The following is an 8,656-nucleotide window of genomic DNA, read 5'->3' on the forward strand; positions in this document are numbered from 1 at the left end:
CTTTACAGGAGAGAGTGCCTTTCCCTGCCTATTGCACAATGGCTTTTCCTTCCTAAGAAAAGCATCACCCTTCTGCACCCTTTTGCAAATAGGTGCTTTCCTTCACTACGTAGTGCCAAATGGAGCATCCTCCTAGGCATGCATTCCAGGCCTTCAGCCTTCTTAAACGTTCTGAACTTTTTGCCACCCAAAAAGGGAGGCGGGGGGGGGGAGGCTTTCATTTGGTTTTCAAAATGCAAACTGTTTTTTAAAGGTTGTATAAAAAAAAAAAAAAGGAAAAAATGCAAGCAGTCAGAATGTGGGGAGGCAGCAGACCTCAGCTACAAGTTGGAGAGAGTTAAACGACCCATGATCGATTCCCTTAAGTCTCCTGCAAACCCAGGAAGACCCGGCCTGGGCTCAGAGCGCGTTGCGAGAGGAGCGCTGAAGCCCGGGCAGTGCTAGGCGCCAAAAGTCCAGAAGCCATCAAGTCCAGAAGCCATCCCAAAATAAAAGCACAAATCTTCATATGCTAATTTTCATATGCTATGACGTCTGTCCCCCCTACTTGCACGAAGGGATGTAGGGGCTGAGGGGTGTAACTGAGTGCAGATTTTTTTTTCCCCGCAGCAAGAGTCGAGGTGGGGCAAAGGACGAGCTGAAGCCCCGCGGGCAAAGCGCCTGCTCGCCGCGGGGGTCCCGAGGCCACGGAGAGCCTCCGGACCCTCCGCCGTGCCCGCGGCCAGCAGCGCGGAGGGGCGGAGGGCTCAGCAGCTGCGGGACTCCGGCGCGAGGGGCCGGCCGCTGACCCCGCCTCTGGGTAGGGCGCCTCGCCCGCCCGCCCGCGCGCCTTCCCCACAGCGGACAGAAAAGGAGGGAAAGGGCCTCCGCCGGCATCGGGACAGAGGCGGGGCGGTTGGCGGGGCGCGCCTGGGCGAGCGCGTCCGGGGCTGTGCGCGCCGCCGCCGCCGCCTTGGCCCGCCTGCGCCCCGCGGCCTTTCCCGGGTCCGTCGCGGGCTCATTTCCCCCTCCGGCGGGGGAGTCTCTGACGGGCCTCCCCTCACGGCCCGCACCCCCGCGCGGCGCGGCGCGGCGCTCCTCTCCCTCGTCCCCTGCTCCATCCTTCCTCCCTTCCCTGCCTCGTCTCTGAGGGAGCGGCGGGAAACGGGCCGACGCGCTCCTTAAGTCTCTCCCGTCCCGCCACGGCGGTGTCGCCTCGCCTCAGGGCCGGGACAGGCGCCCGCCTAGGCCGAGCAGCCACTGACGGAATGTGGCGGGGAGGAAGCGGTGGCCCTGTTGAGCTCCTGCGCCTTCTTCTCCTCTCCGGCTCTCTCTGAGCTCCTAAAGGCGAACTTTGGGGGCGAAAGAGATGGACAGAGAGGAGAGACGGAGGCGCCAAAGGAGGAAGCAGAACGAGCGCCGAAATGGCGTCTGCTCGTGCTAAGCCCTTGATAAAGCGTTCGGGAGGAGATGGTGTCACGGCTCCAGTGGCGCAATCGGTTAGCGCGCGGTACTTATACAGCAGTACGCAGCGGAGTGATGCCGAGGTTGTGAGTTCGAGCCTCACCTGGAGCACATGTCTTTTGGGACCGCTCACTTTTGGGATGCTTCCGTGTACTTTCAGCAGTCGCCCGCTACTGTTGCTACGGAGACACGGATTCTACAAGAAAGAATTAGCCCGCTGTTACGTGCATTAATAGTGATGGAGGAAGATGTGGGTGTGGAGGGGGCGGGGCGAGGGAGAGTTGGAGGTGCTTTCCCTGCATAAATGCAACCGATCCACCTTTTTGACACACATCGGGATGCAAATACACAACACAAAGATGCAAATAGAGACACTTGCTCGTTGCTTATCATCTTGCATTTTGTTGAGTAATATATATGCACTTAGCTTGCACTCAATAGGACTTGCACCCGAGGAGACATAGCAAGGGTTGCTCAGGCAGATTTGTGTGGTTCATCTACTTTAGTGAGCTATTAAGAATACTTAGTCATTGTCACAGTTTATCACTAATTTATTCTCTGCTAAACAGTGTGTTGTTTTGTTGGAAACATGATAAATAAATAACAACAAAATCCCCAAATTTGGAGCAGAAGAAGGGATGTATGCATTTTGCTTCCCATATATTCCTCATTTTTGAAGCAGTATTGGGAAAAATCAAGCCAAAGTTGAGTTTATTTCTTTATTTTACTAAAAACAGGAAATCTGAGGAAATCAGATTAATGCTGAACTCTGAAATCCTGGAATTTAAAGGGACTTGGTGTTTGGTTCAGTTGTCCTCATTGTCTGTGTTGTTTTATCAATTGTTAATATAGAGATTGCTTCAAAAATAATTTATTGACATCTGTTCGTTTGTTCTGCACACCACTGAAGTAAACTCTAGTTAAACAAATGAGACTTGGCTAGTTCTTAATGTAATACTGCATGTGTTCCGGTTTTAAAAAATAAGTCAGTCTAGAAAAAACACTTGATTTGTATGTGAAGTGTTATGCAAACTTGCTATTAGTCATCTTCCATAAAGAAGGAAACCTGCCAGGAGAACCACATCTAGCGCTTCCCTGTCCATGGTAGTAGCTGAAACCCTGAGATATTTTGTTGATCTTGCTATGAAATATTCAAATTGCTACTTCCAAGGGGTAAACAAGGCTCAGCATCTAGCCATGCCCTGTACTATGAGTCCCAAGCCTAGTTTTACGGTTTTGTTGTCCTATCATGGCGGCCTTGCAATACAAAGGCTTAATTTCTCCCTACCCATCATGGATGGGGACCTGTTAGTCCTTGATTAAATAGAAGCCAAAGCTTTACGTACACTGAAAAAAGAGCAAAATATGCGATTGTGGGGTTGCAGAATTTACTTTCCTGAGAATCTTAGCTTTCATTTTAAAATAAAAAGCTTCTAACCTTCATGACTCACATATTTTTCAGAAATTTGAAGATTTATATGCCATTCTTACCCACAGCTCTTAGGATTGAAAGAATGTGAGCAATGCCTGCTGATGTCTTTATACCCATTCATGTCAGTAGATGCAGAAGGAGCTCCAGTGCCATGTTTAGCTTTGTGTGATTAGCAGAAGCAGAGGAATTTTTATAAAATGGCAAAAACTGCAAAACAAATGATGCAAAACAAAGTGACTTGTATACACTTCCTGATTTTGCAGGATTACTGTAGGTTGAACAATTCAACTTTTCTAAAAGCAGAATTTGCTTGTTTCGGGGCAGAATTTACTTCTGTATTTTAAACACACAGATCTATGAATAGTGGCCTAAGAGCAGAAGGGAGAGGCCTCTGGCCATTTTGTGTGTTTAAAAGATGTCAGATCCACAAGCTATGTCTAAAAATGTATTTCCTTTGTCAAGGTGTTATGTCACAGTTCAGGCTTGGGCCTTTCTGAATGTTCCATTGTTAGCACAATAAACATACTGGCTCAGTTGCAGTCATTTAAAAATATTTATACTTGATTAGCTCTGTCACATTGTGACTAGCAAAGAACATCTGAGTGTATCTGAACTGTGCATCCCATTGAAAGCAAGGCAGTAGGAAGAGCTGCAAAAATGGCAAAACTGAATCTGTCACACTTTGGGTACATCCAAACATAGCAAGACTTCTTGGAGGAGACAATCATGCTAGGGAAAGTAAAAGGCAGACGAGGAAAACCAAATATGAGTTGGATGGACTCCATCAAGAAAGCCAGCCTTGCATTTACAAGAGGGCATTCATGCAGAGAGTTGCCCTAAGATATAACTTGGTAGCACATAATGACAGCATTTCCTTGGCTGAGATTAAGCTACAGGTCCTATCACTTAGGCATGATAGAGTCATGATTTTCTTCAAGTTTTCCTGTCTATGGCAAAGGGTACATTTTCCCAACAGTAATATTATAGCATTTTTGCGCTGGAAAATGTAACATTTTCACCTCAACTACCATGTTGACTGGGACTATTAATACTTCATTAACTGTTTGAATGGTTTCACTGATGCCTATAAAATCAGCAAAAGAATAAAGCAATTTCAGTATCACAGACTGCACAAATATCGACAAGGAGAGTTTCCCTATTAAAAATTCCAAGAATTCCAGTCTGAATATAGAAGCCTAAGACACACATATTTATCAAGTTAAATATAGACATTGCTGACAAGATCCAAACTTAGTCATACAGAGCCATTGATTTTAACTAGTCTACTCTAAGGATGAATATGTCAGGATCCAACAGTGTATATCTAGAAATGTTCATCAATAGGAAGGATACACATGAGCATTATATCGCAGGGACTATTAAATCTCATGAGACCAGTATCTGGAGTGAAGAATGGATATACCACCCCACCCCCTGCGCATCCAAACAGGCGTGTACATCCCGTATTACAGTTCACGTACTTTATTCCTTGCGACTCAAGGACAGCCACGGAGAACCAAGTCAGCTGTCTTCATGGCCTTGCCTGGGTTCTGTTTCTTAGGACTATGTTGAGAGAAAGCAGGAACTGGCCTGTTGCTCGCTCCACGTTTCCTGAGCTCCACACCCCAGCATTCGGCATGTGAAGCAGATCTATATGCACAACACCGTTCCATGTTGTTGGGAACTCAGATGGCTCCAGGACTCTGCATAATGTGGAATGACAGGACCCTTCTGCACGAATGCCAAACGCATTGGAAAATGGGATCGGTGGATATATTACGGGTGAGGCCACAATACTTCAGTTTTCCCAGCACATTCAGCAAATGCACCACCAGTAGCTCCATCACCAAAGAGTCTGCAGGATCTTGGAGGAAGAGTCCCTGCACTCAGAGGAAGACAAACAGTGCTGGGTGATCTTGGACATGAGTAATGTCCTTGAGATTGTAAAGTGCATGGACAGGCTGACCTTGTCTCTGAAGGAGAAAGAGGATACATACTTCTATCAAACTTGGAACCCTTTATTATTGGCTAGAGAAACGGGACTATGCGTAGATTTGAATATGTCTATGGATTGCTATAAAAAAAAGTGTGGGGAGCTGACCCAGTAGTTCTGATGTCTTTGATGACTGGTGTTTTGCTTTTTTTTTAGCTTGTAGATAATAATAATAATAATAATAATAATAATAATAATACTTATTTTAAAAAAAGAGATTGTCAAGTGCACAGACCATAATACTTCCTAAAGGATGAGAGAGAGAGAGAGAGAGAGAGAGAGAGAGAGAGAGAGAGAGAGAGAGGAGTTCATTCTCTCTTCTTCACCATATGATACCAGCTGGGTGGCAACCTTCAGCCAAGGGGCCACTAAACTTGAAGATTTCTCTTTGCCTTCTTCCTCCTTTACAGTGAGCTGTGAATGTGGTGGTTACAGGGTGGAAAGTGAGAAGATCCGAGTAAAGCAAAAGAGAAGTCCTGCAATGCCTGTGGGTGCAAGGGCTGGCCAGGGGAAGGCATCCAGGCACAGGCTGCACTCCCCACATGCCCTGCGAGATTCCTCAGAGCCGGAGTAGGCGTGATACTAAATGTTTCTTCACCTCAAACAGGCAGGGCATCTCTGCATGTAGGAGCATCTTAACCCAACACCGAGGCATGAGGAGTGAGTGGAAGGGCAGGATGAAGGAAGGAACGGTATTCTGCAGCCTCCCTATTTCTCTCTTCCCCTAATCTTTTCTTGTCTCCTTTCTTGTCTTCCATCTTCTCCCTGCAATTCCACCTTTGGTCAGGTATTGCTTCTTGCTGGTGCCTCTCCCCCCATTCTCTTTGTTCAGATTTGTTTTTCCTCCCCTCTTCCCAGTTACTGATTTCAAATCTTTTCCCCCACCCCGTCCCTTCCACACCCCACCCCCAGTTTATGACCCTTTCACCCGTCCTCACCACCTCTCCAAAATGGAAGCAAGAGCCTCTACATAAATTTCCTGTTCACTTCTGGTATGGGCTAGATGTCCCTATCCTATTGTTTAGAGCACGATATATTGCTAAGGAGAAGAAGCAACTCCAGCTAATTTTGCTCCTGAGATTTCTCAATTGTCATTATTTAAAGCATCCTTCCTCCATGGTTCTATGTTGCCACATCTCAGAGTGCTCCTGTGCATCTCGGCTTCTTTAAAAGCAGCAAACTAAACAAAGTAGGGAGGGAAATGGCAAAACAAGGCCAAGTGACCGGCCATCCTGAAACTGAGATGCTTCTCCAACCTGGTGCCCTCCAGGTGTGCTGGACAGCCTCTCCAATGGCCATGCCAACAGCGACATCTGGGCACAATGCCAAGGAGCTCTGAGCTATGCCTTGAGATGCTTCCCACACATAAACACCAAGGATCCTTTGTTATTTAGTCTCTGCACATTTCCTTTCTCCAGAAAAGCAAAGTCTGTCTATTTACTTGCTCTGGCAAGCAGAAGTGAAATTGACACAGTGCATGTGCAAGATACCCCTTTATGTTTCCTCATGTCAGGAACTAGAAAAAAGGGGAATGAAGAGAAAAATGATTTGCCTGCTTATTGCATTACTGTTTCCCCAATAATAGAAACTATCTTGGTGTTCACTGCAATTAAAACATTTAATCCAACATAAAATATGTTATAACAGTTTAAAACCACACTATAAAACAGAAGCAAAAGTAAAGTCTAACAGCTGGACAAAGATTTATAATATAATAAAGGTGCAACCCTATGGTTTGCCTGGCCACCCGTAAGGAATAAGTGGAGTTCCCACTGCAATCTCTGAATTGCTTCCAAGGTTGCAGAAGGTCGTCAGAGGTTCCCTCCCTGCCACAACAGTCCCACACTGGCTATGGCTCCAAAGATGGAAGATGATCCTTGGGGCAGATTATTTGGGGTGGAAGGGAGGCAGAAAGCAACATAGTGGGGATGACACTCAGATGGCCCAACCGGCTGCTTATGGACCCAATCCTATGTGCCAGCAAGTAACCTTCCAAACATGGAAGTGTATGGGCACCCAATCAAATGCAGGAAGACATCCAGACTCCACTTGTTGATTTGGCCAGCTAAATGTTTTGGTTCCTTGCTGTTCTCCACTCCTTGTTCCTCAGGCACCTCCCCACCAACACACACTGATACTTGTCCCAAAGATGGTCCTCTGTCTTGATTCGGACAGCTCATAAATAACCATGTCAAGTAAAAAAGAGTTGTCATGGTGGAGCAGCCCTCCGAAGGTGGAGTCCCCACTGAGACCTTGGACCTTTCCCAAGATCATGGGGAGGGGAATCCTCTTTTCCTGTGACCCCCAACAGCCTCTTCCAGCCCGAGGAGTGTGCCTTCACTGTTCTGGAGGGCCAGGGGAATGCAGAGTTCATCCTGGCTTCCTTGCTGCTCCTCTCCTCCAACTTGTAGCCTCCCAAGCTCAGAGAATTACAGGCAGACACACAGGAGTTAAAAAAAACCCAAACAAAAACCAGAAACCGAAAAGCTAAAATTCCTGGGAAAATAAGCGTTTCTCTGTTTGTGCACAGCAGTGTCCAGATAAACAGAGAGAAAGAGAGGGAGCATGATGAACTCCTTTTCACATCACTTTAATATTGAACAGTGCCTATCAACCTTCAAAGTTCATAATGAGACCTCTCCAAAGGAAGAGTGTCCACTCACAAGCCAGGCAGTGACGGTACCTCCGTTCGTCATGGGGACTGCATATAACACCATCATCATTTCAATAAACATCTTTCAAGGGACTCTTTCAAAGGGGGTAACACGGGACTGTGTTGCTGAGATCCCGTCCAGGAGCAGAGATTAGAAACCCTTCAGCGCTCTGAAGATCAGCCAATAGATGGCGCTGTGACCACACGTTGGGGCGGCGCTCTCGCTTGGCAAAGCAGAGGCAAAGGGCTGCCTTGCCAAACTTTCTAAAAGGAGCAAGAGGCCTTTTGCCGTGAGCGGCAGTGTTTGTTCCTCCCAGAAAGAAACAATGGGCCCACATTCCAGTGGCGAGAGGAAACCCCAATCAATAACTGGAGGGAGAGCAGGTTTTGTGTGTGGTGCTGGGTGCGTGGGTGGGTGACATCCTCCAAAGCCAAGATCTGAGAAATGAATTGATTGCAAGGTGCTGTTTAAGAAGACAGCGAGAGATGGGAACTATGGGGATGTGGATGGCATTCCTATTCGTTTCTGCGTGAGTTTATTCACTTGGCACAAACAAATCCGGCCCTGCAAATGGAATCCCTTGCATTGAGCCTTGAATAAAGGGACAACAATGGCTATCTTCCTGCATTTTCATAATATGAAAAATCTGCTGCTGCTGTTCTTTGGCTGTAGTCTGGGGAACCACACTGGGGACGGGACCTGGGAAACAAGTATCTTTCTTTTCTGGTAGAGATTAAATGAAAAAGGGTGCTTTTGCATTATTATTATTATTTTTAAGTTCCAGGTTGGCCTGGCCCAAATCCAATGCAGATTCCTCTCCTTAACTCACCTCATACTTTTGGTCCTGATGGGAGTGAGTACATGCAGAGGCACAGTATTCTGTAAACAGATCAACTGTATCGAACTACATAAGCTGCAGGGGGGTGGAGAAGAGGAGGTAGAAGCCAGTTGCAACACTACGCTGCACACATGTGTAACCACAGGCCACACGCCAAGCTCATGCACGAGGCGCCCGTCCTCTCAATGAGTGCTACCTCCTGTCACTCTCATTGTTCCCTGGATAAGCGCGTGCTTGACTATCCATATTGACTATCCATCTTTTCCAGCATGCACTGGAATTGATGGGCAGGAGAG

General features: G+C 46.9%; 1 non-coding gene across 1 annotated transcript; it reads left to right on the forward strand.

The window, feature by feature from the left end:
* The first annotated feature begins 1,460 nt into the window (after window positions 1–1,460).
* On the forward strand, window positions 1,461–1,554 carry TRNAI-UAU. The gene is made up of 2 exons: window positions 1,461–1,498; window positions 1,519–1,554. It is a non-coding gene; the product is annotated as a tRNA-Ile (tRNA).
* Window positions 1,555–8,656: the final 7,102 nt, after the last annotated feature.

This window comes from Varanus komodoensis, unplaced genomic scaffold, assembly GCF_004798865.1.
Source record: "Varanus komodoensis strain SLA01 unplaced genomic scaffold, ASM479886v1 scaffold2, whole genome shotgun sequence".
In the NCBI taxonomy this organism is placed as follows: Eukaryota; Metazoa; Chordata; class Lepidosauria; order Squamata; family Varanidae; genus Varanus; species Varanus komodoensis.